The sequence below is a fragment of the Sorex araneus genome, chromosome 2, assembly GCF_027595985.1.
Source record: "Sorex araneus isolate mSorAra2 chromosome 2, mSorAra2.pri, whole genome shotgun sequence".
NCBI lineage: Eukaryota > Metazoa > Chordata > Mammalia > Eulipotyphla > Soricidae > Sorex > Sorex araneus.
The window spans coordinates 47,659,906-47,681,983 of NC_073303.1; the positions used below are offsets into that span (position 1 = coordinate 47,659,906).

General features: G+C 41.3%; 1 protein-coding gene across 4 annotated transcripts in view; it reads right to left on the reverse strand.

The window, feature by feature from the left end:
* Positions 1-22,078, reverse strand: part of ERCC6L2 (ERCC excision repair 6 like 2) — a 133,250-nt gene that overhangs the window by 9,494 nt on the left and 101,678 nt on the right. The window lies entirely within an intron of this gene.

Consider the following 22,078-nt stretch of genomic DNA (forward strand, 5'->3'; position numbering starts at 1 on the left):
ACCACGCGGCCATCGACCTAATATCCCTTAATTGTCAGCAATGTGAAACAGTTCCTTTTTAGCAGGTCTGACTTGGGGGGGGGAAACTCCAAATAATAACAGTGAGTTTTTTGTTGAAATATTGAAGGTAATCAAAGTAGTAGCCATTTCTCTGGACTGTGAACTAAGCAACAGCCCCTCACCAGCCAAGAAGAGGAAATATTCCTCTTTCCCGGTTGTTTCCCATTTTCGGGGAGAAACGCGGCGTGGCGCCCACCATACTATGAGGCTCGGGAAGGGGGATGAGGAAAAAAAAAAGGAAAAGGAAAAAGGGGAAAAAAAAGAGCTATGTACTTGGAGCAGTGGGGCTACATATCTCTTCGTTCTAAGCAATGGAAAATAATTATCAAATGCTTCCTTGGCAGTAGGGCCGTCTTTCTTGGGGGGAAACTCCAACAACAATAGTGAGTTTTGTGTTGAAATATGGAATGTAATCAAGGTAAAGAGAAAATGAAGTGAAATTCATCAGTTATGCAGTTGGGGGTGGGGAGGGCGGAGGCGGGGGTATACTGGGGTTTTTGGTGGTGGAAAATGGGCACTGGTAAAGGGATGGGTGTTTGAGTATTGTATAACTGAGACATAAGCCTGAGAACTTTGTAACTTTCCACATGGTGATTCAATAAAAAAATTAAAAAATTAAAAATCATGCAAGAGTATTAAACTTGAGGAAGTAGCTATATTCCATGACTGTTTCCTTCACTTTAAGACTCAAGGTTATGGGCCTAGAGACTGGAAACAGGTAGAGCACTTCCCTTGCACACAGCCTGCCTGGGTTAGACCCTGGTGCCACATATGGTCCCCTTTGGCCCATCAGAATGGCTCTTGAGCACAGAACTGCGAATAAGCCTTGACAACTACTGGGTGTGGCCCCCAAATTTAAGAAAAAATTATAATTATAATAAGGGAATAATGAAGAACCTTGTATACTGTTTGTAAACCGCAACTATGTATACTATATATATATTTTTAATTTATTCTTTTATTGAATCACCATGTGGAATGTTACAAAGCTTTCAAGTTTAAGTCTCAGTTATACAATGCTCGAACACCCATCCCTTCACCAGTGCACATATTCCACCACCAAGAATCACAGTATACCTACCCCTCACCCCGCCACCTCCCCAGTCCCCCACCCTGCCTGTGTAACTGATAAAACTGATAAAATTTCACTTTACTTTGATTACATTCAATATTTCAACAAAAAACTCACTATTATTGTTTGGAGTTTCTCCCCCCTAAAGTCGGACCTGCTGAAAAGGAAGCATTTGATAATTTGTTTTCCATTGCTGAGAATGAAGAGATATGAGGTTGAGTGGCCGCACTAGTGGCCGCACGGTTTTGGATTTCTGTATTTTAGTATTTTAGTAACTAAGTCCAGAGAAATATCTGCCAGAAATTGCATCATTGCAAGCTTGTACCTCTCAGCTACTTTATATTCCACATGAGTGCAATCTTTCTATGTCTGTCTCTTTCTTTCTGACTCATTTCACTCAACTTGATACTTTCCATGTTGATCCACTTATATGCACAATATTTTAGAAGGCATAAAAATTTGTGTAATCTATATAAATAATTTCTATATTCATGACTATATCCATAGTTTTTGAGTATTGTTAAGTATTTCTACTATAGTATTTAAATGGAAAACAATCAATTTAAATATAAAATCCTTATAAAAGAAACACAGTGTAAGAAATGCAATAATCATTTCTAGATGTCAGGGTCAAAATGTTTCTTTATGGCCCTAAAAGAATTAAAAAAGAAGCAAAATCTGAAAGTCTGAAAGAAAGCAGAAACCTTTTTTTTTTTTTTTTGCAAACAGAAACTCTGTTTGTGTTTTGTAAACAGAAAAGGGGGAGATGTTGAATAACACTGGATTGTCCTTTCTCCTTCCACAGGGAGGTTAGGGTTTATTGAGCCACTCCTACAATAGTGCATATGAGGCACACCCAATTCCATCAGACACTAAGAATCCTAAATTGCTTTTCTCTTTCCTTGATGTCATTTGTATGGTTTCTTTAGCAATGCCCTTTTTGTATAGGCACAGGAAGACAGTTGATGTTATGCTATGTAACATGGGAGTGAACTGACTCCAAAATAATATTTAGTTCTAGGCATCCATATTTACTTGACTAAAGCCTCAGTTGCCCTTAGTTCCTAGCACTCCAAGAGCAGGGTCCTGACGAGGGACTGATAGACCCAGGGCAACTGTGAGCTACCCTGGCATGGAAATGGGCTAGTCCAAGCACCCTAATACTTAACTATAAGTAAAGGGCATGGTCATGAACAAACTGTCATGACACCAAAGACGTAATTGAACAAGGACCCTACTGGGATTAGGAAAAACTAACATGGCCTGAGGACTGTGATCTGGAAAAAAGAACGAGATATCACCAGAAACAAACTTTCAGCTTAATCTGTCTCTCACTTTGCTCATACAAAATGACATTTCTATAAATATTATGATAAGTCAATTGACTACAACTATGTAAGTGGATTACTAGTGAGGAAGCCACCCCAAAAACCTCCACCACTCTCAGAGAGCCTGGCAAGATACTGAGAGTATCCCGCCCGTACGGGGGATCCTGGCAAGCTACCGGTGGCGTATTCAATATGCCAAAAACAGTAACAACAACAGTCCTCATTCCCCTGACCCTGAAAGAGCCCCCAATACGCCACTGGGCTACACTAGCACACACAGGGACAAACAGAGACATTACTAGCACCCGCTTGAGCAAATCGATGAACACTGGGATGACAGTAACAGTGATAGGGTAAAAACATTGATTTGATGATAAAATTAAGAAGTTGAACTCACTCAAGAATACTGGAGTAATGACACTGACTTGAGTAGTAATGTATTTCCTCCTTTTGACATATAGAACAGTGAGATGGGAACTGAAACAATGAGGAACGTCCTTTAACGTCCTTCAGTTCACAAATGTAATCGCTTGTAACACTTGTCATCCCATTGATCTCAGATTTGCTCGAGCGGGCGCCAGTAACGTCTCCATTTGTCCCTGTCACGTGCTAGTGCAGCCCAATGGTATCTGCTCGCTCCAGCAACAGGAAGAGCCTTAAACCATTCATTCAGGGTTTTGATGAAGAAGTCTGACCTTCTCGTTGGTGGGCACCCATGCGTTTTTTTTTTAACATTCCGTGGAATCTAGTCGGTTACAGCTCTAGTCCAGCAGTCGTCTCTGAATCACATTACGTGTCTGGCCCATCTGATTTTTGACGTTTTGGCAAATGAGACAGCATCCCTGATTCTTGACCGTCGACAGAGGTCAGAACTCTGGATTCCTTCTCTCACTTGAGTGAGAAGTGATACTCCAAGCATAGCTCTTTCGATTCCTCTTTGGGATATCCGAATAGCGTTCTCATCCTGTTTTCGTAGGGCCCAGGTCTCTGAGGTGTATGTTAGTACAGGAAGAATGGTGGAGTTGAAAAGACGTGCCCAGAGCCGGAGGTTCTTGGTCCTCTTAACCACTTATTTGAATCTCTTGAAAGCATTCCACGCTTCTCTATTCCACCTCCTCAATTCTGGTGAAAAGTCGTTCCTCATGTTGATTTCTTGACCCAGGTACACATAACTGCTGCATTCAGAGACGTTCATTCCATTGAGAGCAAATGGAACGTCAGGGACTAGTTGCAGTCCAACCTTTCCACACACAGTCAAAGTCGGCCAGCATTTGTGCCACTCGGCTAATGTTTGGTGTTATGAGAACGATGTCATCAGTGCAGCGGAGGTGTACTATTGCCGACCGTCTATCTTCACTCCCATTCCCTCCCATTCCAGTCGTTGCAGGTTGATATTCCTGAGGGTGGCGTTGAAGAGTTTTTGGTGAAATGGTATCACCCTGCCAAACCCCTTTTTTACATAATGATCACTTCCTTGTAGAATGGTGAGATCCTGGTGGGGATAACACAGCTAGATAAGGATCTTGATGGACTGAGTTTGAACACCCTGTTTGGCTAGGGCTTCGATGACTGCTTCAGTCTCAACAGAATAAAAGGCCTTCTTTATTTTTTTTATTTTATTTTATTTTATTTTTTTTTAAATTTTATTTATTTTTAATTAGAGAATCACCGTGAGGGTACAGTTACAGATTTATACACTTTTGTGCTTATACTTCCCTCATACAAAGTTCGGGAACCCATCCCTTCACCAGTGCCCATTCTCCACCACGCGTAAACCCAGCGTCCCTCCCACTCTCCCCAATCCCATCTCCCCCCCACCCCACCCTGCCACTGTGGCAAGGCATTCCCTTCTGTTCTCTCTCTCTAATTAGCTGTTGTGGTTTGCAATAAAGGTGTTGAGTGGCCGCTGTGCTCAGTCTCTAGCCCTCATTCAGCCCGCAACTCCCTTCCCCCACATGGCCTTCGACTACAATGTAGTTGGTGATCGCTTCTCTGAGTTGACCTTTCCCCGGAACGTGAGGCCAGCCTCGAAGCCATGGAGTCAACCTCCTGGTACTTATTTCTACTGTTCTTGGGTGATAGTCTCCCACTCTGTTATTCTATATACCATAGATGAGTGCAATCGTTCTATGTCTGTCTCTCTCTTTCTGACTCATTTCACTCAGCATGAAACTTTTCATGCCCATCCACTTAACTACAAAATTCTTGACCTCCTTTTTTCTAACAGCTGCATAGTATTCCATTGTATAGATGTACCAAAGTTTCCTCAACCAGTCATCCGTTCTGGGGCATTCGGGTTTTTTCCAGATTCTGGCTATTGTAAACAGTGCTGCGATGAACATACATGTGCAGATGTTGTTTCGATTGTACTTTTTTGCCTCTCTGGGATATATTCCCAGCAGTGGTATTGCTGGGTCAAATGGGAATTCAATATCTAATTTTTTGAGAGTCGTCCAAATTGTTTTCCAGAAGGGCTGAACCAGTCGGCATTCCCACCAGCAGTGAAGAAGGGTCCCTTTCTCCCCACATCCTCTCCAACAGCGGTTGCTTTTGTTCTTTTGGATGTGTGCTAGTCTCTGTGGTGTGAGGTGGTATCTCATGGTTGTTTTGATCTGCATCTCTCTGATGATTAGTGATGCAGAGCACTTTTTCATGTGCCTTTTGGCCATTCGTATTTCTTCCTTGGTAAAGTTTCTGTTCATTTCTTCGCCCCATTTTTTGATGGGGTTGGATGTTTTCTTCTTGTAGAGTTCAACCAGTGCTTTATATACCATTGATATCAACCCCTTATCTGATGGGTATTGTGTAAATATCCTTTCCCATTCTGTGGATAGTCTTTGGATTCTGGTCAATGTATCTCTTGCGGTGCAGAAGCTTTTTAGTTTAATGTAGTCCCATTTGTTGATCTCTGTTTTTACTAGATTGCTTAGTTCCGTGCCACCTTTGAAGATACCTTTATCTTCAATATCGTGGAGGGTTTCGCCGACATTGTCTTCAATGTACCTTATGGTTTGTGGTCTAATGTTGAGGTCTTTAATCCATTTTGATCTGACTTTTGTGCATGGTGTCAGGTCAAGGTCTAAACCCATTTTTTTGCATGTGGTTGTCCAGTTGTGCCAGCACCATTTGTTAAAGAGGCTTTCCTTGCTCCACTTCACATCTCTTGCTCCCTTATCAAAGATTAGATGGTCATACATTTGGGGTTGTGTGTAGGGATATTCCACCCTGTTCCATTGGTCTACGGCTCTGAAAAAAGGCCTTCTTTAAATCAATAAACGTTAGACAGAGCGGCATCTTGAACTCTCGTGAAACTTCAATGAGCTTGGTCACTGTGTGGATATGTTCGATTGTGCTGAATCCTTTTCGGAACCCGGCTTGCTCGCATGGTTGTCCTTCGTCTAGTGTTCTGCCTATTCTATTCAGGATGACTTGAGTGAACAACTTGTAGACGATGAACAACAGACAGATTGGGCGATAATTGCCGATGTAGTGGATGTCTCACTTCTTGTACAACAGAACAGTCCTGCTGGTTTTCCATTGGGATGGAATCTTGCATTCAGACAGGCAGCGTGTGAAGAGCCGATCCAGAGTATTGATGAGACCCAGTGTATTGATGAGTACAGCGGCAGATTCTTCAGGTGTTCGGGTCTGACCTTGTCTGGACCAGGTGGTGTATGCATCTTTGCCAATGAAATGGCATGTTGGATTTCGGCAGGGAGGACATTGGGAACAACATATCCATCCTACGGAATTTGGTATGTGGGCAGGTGGACATGGCTGTCAAAGAGATTCCAGTAAAAGTCATGAATAATCCTCTCCATTGCCTTTCTGGAATATATGATAGATCCATCAGGACATCAGAGGGCAGTCATCTTGTTCTTGTAGTTTGTGGAGGACAGGCAAGCGTTGCGATACTTAGCCCGGCTTCTGGCGTGCCGGCCAACACTGATGCTCTTCTCTCTTTGAGGTCTTCCTTTATCGCTTCTCTGCACAGCTTTCCGAGCTTGGACGTTAGCTTGTGGTTGCCTGAGGTTCATGCCAAATGAGCTCGAGAGTTTCTGAAGTCAGGCGTCTGCTTGTGGCTTTCCCACTGTTTTTTTTTTTTTTTTTTTAAATTTTATTGAATCACTGTGAGATAGTTACAAGCTTTCATGTTTCGGTAACAATCACACAATGATCAAACACCCATCCCTCCACCAGTGCACATTCCCCACCACCAATATCCTGGGTATACCCCCCCTTTCCACCCTCCCCTGCCTCCAAGGCAGACAATATTCCCCATACTGTCTCTCTACTTTTGGGCATTATGGCTTACAACAGACATTGAGAGGTCATCATGTTTGGTCCATTATCTACTTTCGGCATCCATCTCCCATTCCGACCAATTCCTCCAGCCATCATTTTCTTAATGATCCCTTCTCTATTCCATCTGCCTTCTCCTCTCCGCTCATGAAGCAGTCTTCCAGCTATGGGGCAATCCTCCTGGCCCTTGTATCTACTGTCCTTGGGTGTCAGCCTCATGTGATGTGATTCTATACTCCACAAATGAGAGCAGTCCCTCTATGTCTGTCCCTCTCTGACTCATTTCACTTAGCATGATACTCTCCATGTCTATCCATTTATAAGTAAATTTCATGACTTCATCTCTCCTAACAGCTGCATAGTATTCCACTCTGTAGATGAAGCAAAGTTTCTTTAACTAGTCATCTGTTTTAGGGCACTTGGGTTGTTTCCAGATTTTGGCTATTGTGAACAGTGCTGCAATGAATATATAGGTACAGATGTTGTTTCTACTGTGCTTTTTTGCATACTCAGGATATATTCCCAGAAGTGGTATTGTGGGGTCATATGGAAGCTCAATTTCTAGTTTTTGAAGGACTGTCCATATTGTTTTCCAAAAAGGCTGAAGCAGTTGGTATTCCCACCAACAGTGAAAGTATTCCCACCAACAGTGAAAGAGCATCCAGGCCAACACTGGTTGTTTTTGTTCTTTTGAATGTGTGCCAGTCTTGTGGCCTGAGATGATATCTCATTGTTGTTTTGATTTGCATCTCCCTGGGCTTTCCCACTTTTGGCATTCTTTGAGCAGCCATGGAGGTGCTGAACCAGTCAATTGTATTCCTTGTCGATGTTGTCAATGATTACATCTTCCCACGTTGCCGCAATAGTGCCAAAGAGCTCCCAGTTCGTGGTCATTCTGGGAGTTCTCTTTTTAAATTTAAACTTTGCAGGCCTTTCTTCCCACTCTGTGAAGTAGAATTTTGCACGAAGGAGATGGTGGCCCGATCCCGTTTGGAATTTTGGGACAGCAGTAATATGATGAATATGATGTGGTCAATTTCATTGTGGAACTGTCCACCGGGAGACTCCCATGTCCAATGTTTAGATTCGGGCTTCTGGAACTGTCAGTACCATGGATGGTCTTGGTCAATATGATGAACTCAGACAGTCTCTTACCCTGATCGCTCCATTCTAGGCCATGGGACCCAATGTAGAGTTCTTTGGGAGACCTTCTCGGTCCTATCTTGGCATTAAAATCGCTAACAATGACCATTTAAAAGCTGTGGTCTTCTTTATAGAACTTCTCCAGCTCCATGTAGAACTTCTCAATTTCTTCTTCATCGTAGTTGGGTGTTGGTGCGTAGATGATGAAGATAGAAACTGGCGGCAGTGAGCCACATCTAATCAAGAGTAATCGTCCAATTCGGGTTGTTGGCATTCAAATGAATCAATGCTCATGGCCAAGTTAGTGTTGTCAAGGACACCGATGCCATCAATGCCTCTGTTGTCACATGTTCTGAGGAACAGTTCTTCTCCAGTGTCGAAAATGGCGTGATGTGATTGATGCCTTCTTGTTTTGGTCAGACCAATGATGTCGTACTTGATCTTCTATGCTTGCATCATCAGGTCCTAGATGGATGCTTCTGATACCAAATTACGTGTTTTGAAAGTACAGACAGTCATTTTAGTCTTTCTTTGTTTTTGGTAGTCTAGTTCGGCCCTGAGATTTTATCAGTCTCTCCTTGCTCATCCTTCTTAATGCTGCCGCATTGCGGGCCCTTTCGATGTCAGGCGGATGAGGCCCATTGCTGTTACTGTTTTTGGCATACCGAATATGCCATGGGTAGCTTGCCAGGTTCTGCCGTCTAGGGGGGGTACTTTTGGTAGCTTGCCAGGCTCTCCGAGAGGGATGGAGGCTTTTAGGGTGGCCTCCAATTGCCCTTACAAGTGTTCCCATGGTTCAAACCATATTTGAACCCCATCAAATATGGTGTGAAAATTATAGAAAATGAGTATTCATTGTCCTATGGTTCGCGGCCACGCAGTCTGGAAAGCGGCCTGGAGTGTGGCGGTGGCCAGGTTGTGGAGTAAGGTAACAGACCCACAAAGTAAAGATCAAGCCGTAGAGATGTATAGGAACAAGGTGCCTGCCTTGTACATGTCCGACCCAGGTTTGAATCCCAGCACCAAATATGGTCCTGCCCCTAGTCAGGTGTGCCTGCTGAGCACAGAGCCAGGAGCTCACTCTGAACACTGCCCAGCCCTCCCCTCCAAAAAGGGATAAAGTTAGACTACAAATCACTATGTCAGTCCTAATCTGACTTTTAAAATTTAGAATTCAAAAAAACAATCTCATTTTTATAAAAGTAATTATTTGTAATTAAAAGTAAGTTTCTGAAAATAAAATCTACTCACCTTAACTGAAACAGCATGTACAAACATATTGGTAATTGTTCTATTTTGGACAAAATAATCTCCTTACCATCTTAAAATGCCTAACTTAGAATGGCTAATTGAGGACTTCAGGAATTATCTGTAAAAAGTCTCCAGATCCCATTTTGGCCGTAGGAAAAGTACTGCAATTTCAGTCATCTTTCTAAACCTCCTGGGGACTAATCCTAGGGAAACATCGATCACTGGGGCAGAGAATGCTGACCCTTCTCCCCTCCTCATTCATACACCCTCACAGTGTTTCTATAGGAGGAAACCTGGAGCAGGACAGTGCACAGTGCACGGAACAGCTTGAGGGCAATGATAACATGTCTATGGTTGGTTCCCAGGAATGACTGAAATGCTCCATTAAGCAATTCTGGAATAGATCTGTCTTTTGAGCTCAACTTTGTCTAGAAAGCATCCTATAGAGTATACACCAGAACTAAAAGCATTATATTTTTGACTGTCATATTTATAAGTACATGTTGGAGCTTGATTAGTTATTGAGAAAATTGGAAACAAAATTTTCAAAGGCATTAGAAGGCTGGGATTTGCTGAGAAGATGAAGAAAAACCAAGATAATCTTGCTAATATGTAGAGCATAAAGAAACAAAGAAAGGGATTACACAATCCCAATGGAAACTAATCCCAAAACATGATCCATAGAACTAGAAATTGGGGGACAGAAAGTAGGAGAGGGGTGGGTGGCTGGCCCTGGGAATACAGGACAATGATGGAAGGATTGTGTAACTCTGGTGGAGGGACTGGCTTAGTGCTCTCCAACTATAACACTGCTGAAAACTATGGTACTTCAATAAAAAATAATAAATGTATGATATCACATATCTAAGAGGCAGCAGCAAATTTTAAATTTTTGTTTAAATAAAATAATAAAAAATAAATTATTTCTTTAGGGATGGTCAAACCCATCAAACCCATAAAAAGATTCACCTTTGAAGAACAAAAAATCAGGAGTCCAACAGAATGTCTTGACCCTGAGCCAGGCTGTCTTCACCCGGGCAAGGATGGTGGTGGGTTGATTTCCCTCCCCACCCTAAGTAGAACCCTGGCAGCCAAAAACCTCTAGTACCCAACTGAAGCCATATTCAAGGTCACTCTCCACAAGCTTGGATGAGACTCACCTATAAGGGAACCTACAGAAAAGCCCACGTATGCAGGACCCATGACTGAGATCTCCAAGCTTGCTCAGAACAGGACTGGGCTTCTTCCCCACAGCTCCCTGGTTTTCCAGTAGCTTGGCAGTCACACCCACAAACTGCCCCCGGTGCCATATAATCTCATCAATGGCCAAGATCCAGAGACTATGAAATAAAGCTCCCAGAAGAGAGTAACACAGAATGTCCTGTTCACATCTGTGAACCTCTTATACTATAGCCCACTGATGTACCAAAAGTTGCACACATTTGTTTGGTTTTAGAATACATACTCTTGGGGCTGGAGCGAGAGCAAGGGCGTTTGCCTTGCACGTGGCCGACCCGGGTTCAAACCCCAGCATCCCATATGGTCCCCTGAGTACCGCCAGGAGTAATTCCTGAGTGCATGAGCCAGGAGTAATGCACCTGTGCATCGCCGGGTGTGACCCAAAAATAAAAAAAAAATAAAATAGAATACAATCTCTTAATCTCTTTATAAGGGCTTAAATGGCTCCAGGATGAAATATAACAATCTTCACACACTTTCCTCTTACGTGGTGGTGGGAAGGTGCACAGTGGTGGAATTGGTGTTTGAACATTATATGTAATGAACTGTTTATTGTGCACAACTTTATAAAAATAAAATATATAAAATAAAAAATAAATGAATTTAAAAACTCAGGAGTCCTATAAGGGCATATGGCACATGTAATTCAATTCAGTCAAATGTCACCCAACAATTTCAGATGACAAAAACTTGTATCTCTAGCCGCCAAGATGTGATCCTGGGGGCCACACGTGTGTGCGGCCTCTCCACAGCTGCATGAACATGAGTCTAGATGCCAGCTAAATTTTTCGGCATGGGCAGCTCCTTGCACAATGTCTCCAGACTGAGAACTAAGCCATGGCCCCATGCCCGCTCAGGAGGGGAAAGGTATTTCTCTCTCTCTCGCCTCTTCCTTGCCGGGGGTGAAGGGCGTGGTGACCGCCATATTATGAGGACCACAGATGGGATTTACGACTGCAGCAATAGGATGGGAGGGTGCTCTTGGGAAGGTGGGTGGCACCGGCCCCTCCCGCTACCAAGATGTGATCCTGGGGGCCGCACATGTGTGTGCCCTCTCCGCAGCTGCATGAGCATGACTCCAGACGCCAGCTAAATTTTTCGGCAAGGGGAGCTCCTCGCAGAATGTCTCCAGCCTGAGAACTAAGCCACGGCCCCATGCCTGCCCGGGGAAAGGTATTTCTCTCTCTCGCCTCTTTCTTGCCGGGGGTAAAGGGTGTGGTGACTGCCATATTATGACGACCACAGATGGGGTTTACAAGCTTGCAATGATCCAATATCTGGAAGAAATCTCCTTGGACTTAGTTGCTAAAGTACAGAAATCCAAAACTGACCTCATACCTCTTCACAACAGTTCTGACTAGTGGGGTACTCCTAACAATAATAGTGAGGTTTGTGTTGAAATATTGAATGTAACCATAGTAAATAGAAAGTAAAGTGAAATTTATCAGTTACATGGCGGGGGAGCGCGGGGGGGGGGTGAGATGGGAGGTGTGCTTTATTATTTTTTTTTGGTGGTGGGATATGGGCACTGGTGAAGGGATTGTTGTTTCAGCATTGTATAACTGAGACTTAAGCCTGAAAGCATTGTAATTTTCCACATGGTGATTTAATAAAATAAAATTCTTAAAAAACAAAACAAAAAAAAAACCCCTTGTATCTCTGAAAAATTCCCTATCCTCAAGTAATCATTCAAGAGTTCTTCCTGAAGGGGAGAAACATTAATGTGTATAATTAGGATTCTGCTTTCCTTTTGAAAGGAATATAGTTACAATCTAGGGGTGTGTGTGTGTATGTGTGTGTGTTTCGCTGGTGCTAAGCATAGTTTCTTTATTCACAACAGCCATTATTCAAGGAATTCCAGTACCTAAAACACAGCACAAGTGAATATTGTGGTGAACAGAAATATAGACCTTCCGTGTCTCCTTGGTATTAGTAGGCTGAAGGGTCACCACAGCAAACACCTAGGAGACATGGTGGCCGTGGGGGCATCACTCCCTCCACACCCATGCTGAGCATGGTTCTTGCGCTCAGTCCCTCAGTCATCAGTGCAGGAGGTTCCCTTGACTGCCTCCTTTTGCCAGTGCACCGTGGGGGCTCAGGAGTGCAAGCTCGCTGTGTCAAGCGGGTGAGGTTTTCTGTCTCTTTATGACTTGTTATCCTGGGGGACTGTCAGGGACTTGAGGATCTGAATCTAAAGGACAGGAAATTTGGATCTGGGAACCCCGATCTCTTCCATATTTAAAATTCATAATTATACCAGTCTTTACAGGATCTCCAGGAGGAAGTAACGGGAAGATCTATGGCATCTTAATAGCCCCAACTCAATTTTTAATCTTGATATACATAAACATACAGGTGCGGCTGGAGTCTCACCTCTTCTCTCGGGGCTTCCAGGTGGAGTGAAACACAGCTCATGAAATCACACAGCCACTAGCGGCTCTCCAATGTCTCTGAAGTCCATTTTAAGTGCTGTGCGACTAATGACTCTAAGACAGTACAACTAGCTGTGAGGCTTGCTGCTAACTGTAGTGTCTCAGATTAGATTATTAACAGTAGAGAATTTAGATCTGTGAATGATGCACCTTTTAATATTAGAATCAGGGGCTGGAGTGATAGCCACAGCGGGTAGGGTGTTTGCATGCGGCCAACCCGGGTTCGATTCCCAGCATCCCACATGGTCCCCTGAGCACCACCAGGAGTAATTCCTGAGTGCAGAGCCAGGTGTGACCCGAAAAAGCAATAAATAAATAAATAAAATTCGAATCACATCATCTGCACTTCCCCCTATTCAGAAACACTTTCTGAGTAGGAGTTATCTTTTACACAGAGAAAAGTCAGCTGGAAATATTCCACTAGAACTGAATATCAGGTGACTCTTTTTTATAAGACTTAAGAGGGCATTCTGATTTTTAAGAGAGCCTACTGTGCTTTTTAAGTTATTAATAGACACAAAGAACTTTTGTAAATTTGTATTTGAAATCCATTGGTATATCTTTGCAGTTTTGGCTAATTTCCCCCCTATGCATTATTCTTCAATATTCACTGGCTATTTGAAAAATATTATTAGCTGAGTTATGCAGATCTTCAAAATGCTGGGAAATCGCCCTTTGGATCCGGCTGCGGAGCGAGCATGATGACGGGAAATAACCATCCTTTTCGTTTTTTTTTTTTTTTTTCCCCTTGTCAGGCAGCGTGGCGATTACTAAACAGGCGTGAACTCGGTGGCGCGGGGCAAGGGGGAAAAAGAAAAGTTATGTAACAAACAGCGGGACTTAATATCTCTATATTCTTAGCAGTGGAGAACTATCAAATGCCTCCTTGGCAATAGGACTGCTTTTCTTTTTTGGGGGAAACCCCAACAACGGTAGTGAGTTGTGTGTTGAAACATGGAATGTAATCGAGATAAGGCATAAACGAAGTGAAACTTATCAAGTACAAGGGTGGGGACTGGGGAGGTGGGAGGGGGCGGCAGGTATACTGGGGGGGTTGGTGATGGAGGATGGGCACTGGTGAAGGGAAGGGTGTTTGAGAATTGTATAACCGACATAATCCTGAGAACTATGTAACCCTCCACATGGTGATTCAATAAAATAAAAAAAAAAATGCTGGGAAATCACCTATGTTGTTTTTAGCATCTACTGCATCAGATTAGTTACTAGGAAGGTGACATGGTCATGGTGAGAGGACACAAGTTCTTTTTTCTTTTTTTTGAACATAGGAAAGTTTATTGGAAAGTAGAAGAAAAGGAAAAGGGACACCCTCCTAGCCCCTCAGTGGGGAGGAACTTAGTATTATTGGGCTAGCTTTGGGAGATACAAGTTCTACAGTACTTTATTTATTTTTTATTTTAAGTTGACTTTTTATCAGGCAGTCAGTATTCCTCTTTGCTTTCCGTGAAGGGAAATAGTCACTAAGTTCACCTTTAGCAAACTATCTACCAAATATGAAAGTCTAAATAGTTTGTTAGTGACTCTTTTCAGAATAAATGAGGTTCTATTAAAAAAAAAGCTAGTTCATTTTATAATTCAATTCATGCTCATAAATTTCTATTTATAGACTTAAATACATAAACAAACTCACTGATAATCTACGTACCAAGTGCTCTCTTAGGTCCTGCAATAAAAGATTCAGTTCCTCACTTAGCAGTGTTTCACAGAGAACTCTATTAACCAGGACAATGGCAGCAGATACTATGGACAGGGTACTAGAGCCAACATCCTCCTCTCTGTTGTGTGATCAAAAATCTCACCACTGCTGGTGAGCTCACTGCCAGATGGTACGATGGTACACCCATTAATTAATGCGGCCGCAGAGGAGCTTTTCCACGTCGTACAATGGCTTTGGAATCCACCCCCCATGGCAGTTTTGGTGAGAAATACCAATAGTAAACAGGTTTGAATGTCTGCTCACTCTTCATCCTGTCATGTGTTGGTGCTTCTCAAAGTGCACACCATGACCCTGAACCTTTCTCAACTTGGAAAACGCATGACAGAGCAAACACAATAAACATCAGTGACAGGCTGCCATGTCCACCATGATGACTGGCACAGTGAACAGAGTACAAACAGAGCTTGGAATAGAGCAATCTCGGAAGAGGAGGCTTCACGGAGGAAGTGGGACTTTGAGAAAAGAGGGGTCCATGTCCTGACTGATTACTGTTCTGAATGGGAGTTATGTATGAGGATTTGAAGGGAAACTATGAGAGCTGTAATGTTTGAAATCACTAAAAAGTTCTCAGGTGCCAGAGAGATGTGGCTCTGTGACAGAGCACCTGCCCTACATTCCCGAGTCCCTGAGTTTCAGTCTTTGGCCCAACAACAAGCATCTCAGAACATAGCCAGGAGGTCCCTGCACCTGACAGCAACTGAACATTTGTTCTCTAGGGGTACCAAGATGGCCAGAGATCCATCCTGTTTGTCCAAAGCTTATTGGATAAGCAGAGTAAAGATGCTATGCACAAAAAATTAATACAAATTTTAAAGTACCATGTTAAAATAACAGGCTACCTACAGTATTACTGAGGCCAAGAGGTAGAAAGTAAGGCCCACTTCCTCCCACCTTAGGAGGACACTGAGACGGGCTTTTGGGGAGACCCAGGGGAGGTACCCAGGTAAGTCTGGATTTAGGAAGTTAGAAAAGGAAGGCTGAAGGTGACTCCAGTGGTGAAAAAGCCTAAGCAAAGAGAAAGGAAAGTAAACACCATGCTTTTGGTGGAACTGATGTTGCCAACAGCCTGAGTTTCTTGAATTCAGACAGAAATTTAACTATGAAAAGCCACATGTTTACAGGACTGTATATATTTGACAATTTCACATCTCTTCAAATGTATGTTACCACACCACACTCACCACCAAAGTATCAATATCTAGCTGTTACAGTTCACTGAAAAATGTTTTTTTAAAAGTGAAAGCAATTCACCACAAGCAAATTATCTTAGAAAATTAAACTTGTCATGTGGAAAAAGTAGAAAGAAGTTTTTTAAACTTCTAAAACAAGTGAAATACAAAGAGAATTGAAGGAAAATCACAAGAGAAACAGAGGAGCAAATGACTACAGAAATTTAAGCTGCCTGCTACCAAAGTTAATTACTCTTTTTAAAAAATCAGTAATATGTTTGCATTAATTCCCAAAAATCTTTCAATCCCAACATTCTAACACTACGGTTCTTTAATCTGATAGTTTTATTTTTCCTGTTAAATTCAAAATCCCTATTGCAGGATTCAAGATAATAAGGCAATAGGTGATTCCATTAAGTAGCCATGTCCAACTGACACCATGGTTTTCATAGAGGGATACAATAAAATTTGAGAAGGGCTGCTGAGTGCTGAACATTCTTTATGTCAATTGCTGGAGTCAATGAGAGCTTGATGAGGCCTTATATTTCATCTTTTACATAGCTATTTAAAAGGCATTATGTGAAAAAATTATTTAGAATCTTCCAACTGGTTCTGAGAAACTACTCAAAGAAGCCCTTCTATGGCCTATGCAATCAGAACAACTGCCGGTTCGAAGAGATAGAATCAAACTATTTCCTAATAAGCAACTACTGTTTTAGTCAGCTAGTCCATTTTCCCATTAGTTTATAATGCCTTCCTATTTTTTTGTATTTTTTTCTCACCTCCTCTCTTGTCTCTCTTCTAACCTTTTCTTTAGTTTTTCATATATATATATATACACACACATACATGTATATATACATATGAATATATAAGTATATAAGCTGAGAATTAACACATCCTTTTTCTGATTAGGTAAAAGTAATTCTTCACAAATGATATATCATCTTTCTGAATCAATCCTAATTCTAAGGAGAGAAAACAGTTTTTTATGCCAACAGCCACTGGTTTGTCTTTTTACTAGGTCTGTTCATCAGTGTTTTCTATATCCTTATATAGCAAATATGAATGATAGAAATACTTCTGAAATACTTCATGAAACACTTCTAACTTATTTTACTTTCAAGCTCCATGTTGTTAGGAGTGGCAAGATTTCATCTTTTTAAATAGCTAATTAGCAATGCGATGTCTAAATGCACTTTATCTTCTTTATCCAGGCAGACAAGTACTTCGCTAAGTAACTTATGCTATAATAAACACTGGGGTAGAGTTAACGTTCTGTGCTAAAGTTTTTGTATATTCTGTTAGATACCAAAAAGCAGATTGCTGGATTATATTGTAGCTCCACCTATAAATCTTAGAAAACTCCACTGTGTTTTCCCAGTGGTTGCATTAATTCATACTCAACCACCCACAGTTAATGAGAGTTCTAATTTATTTCCTTTCAAATACAACTGTTGACAATATTTCTCATGACGAATATGTACTTGTATGACATTAAAGGAGTGAACCTGATAGCTTCTATGGTATTCAATAATGATAATTACAATAAAAATGAGTATTTACTTGGATTAATTTTCCCTTTATTACAAGAAACTGCATATACTTCCATTAATGTAGGTAACATTACTATGAGTAAAAACACAGCTGCTCTTAGCCTCCAGATAGAAGAAAACGTATGTATGTATATATACATACGAATATATAAGCATATAAGCTGAGAATTAACACATCCTTTTCCTGATTAGGCAAAGTTATTCTTTACAAATGACATATCATCTTTCTGAATCAATCCTAATTCTAAGGAGAGAAAAACAAGTTTTTATGCCAATAATTTTATACATAAGCATACATGCAAAAATCTTCTACTAAAATCACTTTTTTAAAAAATGTATTCTTTTATTGAATCACCATGTGGAAAGTTACAAGGCTTTCAGGTTTAAGTCTCAGTTATACAATGCTCGAACACCCATGCCTTCACCAGTGCACATATTCCACCACCAAGAATCACAGTATACCTCCCCAGCCCCCCACCCCACCTGTGTAACTGATAAATTTCACTTTACTTTCACTTTATTTTGATTACATTCAATACTTCAACAAAAAACTCACTATTATTGTTTGGAGTTTCTCCCCCCTAAAGTCGGACCTGCTGAAAAGGATGCATTTGATAATTTGTTTTCCATTGCTGAGAATGAGGGGTGATGAAATGAACAGAAACTTTCCCAAAGAAGAAATGCGAATGGCTGAGAGGGACATGAGAAAATGTTCAACGTCACTAATCATCAGGGAGATGCAGATCAAAATAACAATGAGATATCATCTCACACCACAGAGACTGGCCCACATCCAAAAAAAACAAAAGCAACCGCTGTTGGAATGGATGTGGGGAGAAAGGGACTCTCCTTCACTGCTGGTGGGAATGCCAACGGGTTCAGCCCTTTTGAAAAACAATATGGACGATTCTCAAAAAATTAGAAATTGAGCTTCCATTTGACCCAGCAATACCACTCCTGGGAATATATCCCAGAGAGATAAAAAAGTATAGTAGAAATGACATCTGCATTTCCATGTTCATTGCAGCACTCTTTACAATAGCCACAATCTGGAAAAAACCAGAGTGCCCAAAAACAGATGACTGGTTAAAGAAACTTTGGTACATCTACACAATGGAATACTATGCAGTTGTTAGAAAAGATGAAGTCATGACCTTTGCATATAAGTGAATCAACATGGAAAGTATCATATTGAGTGAACTGAGTCAGAAAGAAAGAGACAGACATAGAAAGATCGCACTCATATGTGGAATATAAAGTAGCTTGTATAAAGTACAAGCTTGCAATGATGCAATTTCTGGAAGATATTTCTCTGGACTTAGTTACTAAAATACAGAAATGCAAAACCGTGAGGCCGCTAGTGCGTCTGCTCAACCTCATATCTCTTCCTTCTCAACAATGGAAAACAAATTATCAAATACTAAAATTACTTTAAAGAATAACTTTCTGTTTTAGAGACTGTAAAATTAACATCCAGCTATAGAAAATAAATGAAAGGACTATGAAAAAAATCCCACCTAGTAAATTAATCCCATTACATGCTGAAACCATAAACCTTCCTCACTGGACTGCTTGATAGGCCAGTCATTTGTGAACCGTCGTGTCACCCCTACCCTGGAGCAGGTAAAGGGAGCCTGCCTGTCTCCCCAGGCCTGCTGGCTGTGGCCTGTCCACCCTCCCTGCTGGCCCAGAAGCCCTACAGACATGCTGCGATCAAATCCACTAGAACTCAGAGAGATCCTTTCTTTGAGTCATCAACAAAATGCCAATCCAATACAAAGAGAAAGAAGTCCTCCCTAACACAGCATTTTGTATTTACAGTATTCTGGACAGTACTTAAATCTGCACTAGTTCTCTGAAAGGAACTCTCTCCTGTGCCACCCTGCCTCAGGCTGACAGCATGCTTGGTGCTCTCATTTACACCAGACTGCAATAACATAAAGAAGGGTTTACTATTAATCCAGGTTTTACTGCAAAGTGGTCCGTTATTTCTCTGTCAAACACTGGCAAGAGTGCCAAGTGTCTGTCATCCAATTCAGGGGATTAAGTCTTCTTTTATAGTCTGATACTTGTACCAATTTATAAAAATACAGATATAGTTTCTTAGAGCTGGTCACAGTCTATATTTTGGCTTAGACTCAGGCAGCCATGGCTGACTCTGACAGCTGGCAGGAAACTGAGAAGAGAATACATCCTCCCCTTCCAGTCCCAAGTCTCAGTTGCCATAGTGATTAATCCTTAACTGAATGCTGTCTTTGTGCATTTTTCAGAAAACTTTAAGTAAACTTAAGTTGAAAACATGCAGTTGAAAAACTGTGGCACCACATGCATCACAAACAGATATAGCTAAGTTAAGTGACATATTTCCAATATATTAAAAGAATAAACTGACAATAAAAGATACATTCAATTCCTTCAGATCCTTTAAACAATTCTTTTTGGTCTGAACTTTCAAAACACAAATCATGAAAGTTTTTCTCACTTATCACACATCTCATATTTTTAAAATAAGCTGTCATAAGAAATGGTTCTAAATTTGATAGTTTGTATTACTAAATACACAGGTATATTTCTATAACTGGAAGTTAATCTATAAAAATATATGCTATGAAAAATCAAAAAGAAATATTTTAAGTCCTTCTTAATAAATAATTGCTCTGAAATGCACATTTCTAGCTTTTGTCATTTAAATAATTAATAATTATATCCAAAGGACTCCACACTTCTAAAGGACTGCAGGGTTTCATCTGCAACTGAGATGCATGCTACCCCTCTTTTGTAGAATTTGCCATTTACAGGGTATTCCTTTGCAACCTTGTACAAAGCTCTCAGACATAAGCCTGATATTCCTTGGTAAGGAAAATACTTGCACACTGTGGTCACAGTTTTCACATAAAACTTGACGGTAATTGTTCTATTTTCTTCAGAAGTGAGGCAACATATCTGGATCTAGCTGCAGACACACATACCACACACACAAACACACAGACCACACACATGCACAGACCACACACATGTGCACACACAGACCACACACACACACACACGCAACAAGAACAGACCACACACATGCACACAGAGAACACACTATGCACACACGCTCGTGAGCATGTGAGGACACACACAATCTTTTCAAAGACAAGCAGAGATCTCTAATGAAACTTTGGTGATAGACACAAAGCACTGAGAAGAGTTCCTAGTAGTCAGGAAGATCCTGGACATGAGCTCCAGATGAGAGCTACTGTACTTGAGGTGGGAGGTCCAGGATTTTTGGGGAGTTCAGTAAGCAACTACATTGCAGATATTTTCTACGAGTATGGCTGAATCCCTTTTGTCTTCATCTCATTTCATTTCCCTTCAACTTCGCTTACTCTTTTTCTACAATCATTAAAAAATTTCTTTTTTCAGAACTGCAAATCACTACGTCACTCAGCACCATGCTTCAAGCAATCAGCCTCTCAGCGAGTGACAGGAATATCTCACCACAGGGCAATGCCTCTCCCAGTGAGTCATTCATCAAAGGTGCTAAGTGGAGTAATATTGACCTGACAGGATAAAATCAATGGTTATAAACAAAATTTTCATTAAAATTCTAAGAGAGCTTTGAAATGTCATCAATATCTCATGTAGGCAAAATGTTAAAGTCCCCAGAAATTTGCAAATTATTATTTTTACTGAGGTAGTTTTCAGAAGAAAACTAATGGGAGAATTAAAAATATTAGAGACAACCCAAAAGGATTAGTCTGGAGGTAGAGTGATGTCTCCCTTGTCTGAATGTCTTTCAGCAACTAAGGAGATAATAGAAATTAGTATCAGTCACTTTAATTGGTAAACCTAAACAGAAAATAAATCTATCAGCTTTAAATAGTAACTTTAAACCTAATAAAAAATACCTTAAAAAGTAAATTACTATAATTCAGGGAAGTACTAAATTGCTTTCTATTTTCATTAGAAAAAAAAGTAAAACATAAAATTCTGAAAAGTGCCACAAATCCTTTTTTCTGTGGGCGTAGGGCAGGCGGGGGCTTGGCTTGAGTCTGAGGACACTCTGGCACCACTCGGCCCACAGAGGCAGGTGCTGAGATAACTAGGGTCATATCCAATGGTGCAGACAACAACTGGGGGTCCCCAGGAACAGCCCCAGAGATGTGGGGTGGAGAGTCCAGCAATCCCAGAGGTCAGACACAGGCTGAGGCTTTACATGTGTCCCTAACCCCTGTGCTCTTCCCCACCACACACTTCTTCCTGGGGGCGGGGGCGGTGGGCGGGACCACAGCCAACACTGCTTAGGGCTTCCTCTTCACTCTGTGCTCCGGAGTCACTCCTGGTAGGGCTCAGGAGGCACAGGCAGGCTGTGTGCAAGGAGACGGCTTTCCCCGCGGTACTCCATCTTTGGGTGTATAAAGGACAGACCTGCTAAAACCACTCCTTTGGTTACAATTAAATATGCTTGCAAACAAATATTTATGGATTATTTTGTCTTCTGGATCCCTGTTTTCTAGGGGAGTGAGAGACATGACGTCAGTATTGTCAGGTGGCAGGAATAACACCCTTTCATTGAGCACTTACTTTGTGCCACACACTGCTCAGAGCATTTTACAAACATGCAGCCTCACAACACCTTTTTAAGATAACAACAACAAAAATATTGCATTTTAAACATTTGGTAACTTAGGCAAGAGAAAGTACAAAAAGTACATTATTTTCTGATGGTCTCCCAGGAGGAATGTGGTAGGGTTAGAATCTGACTCAATCATCTTACTAGAAGTAGGTCAGATGTGATCTTTATTA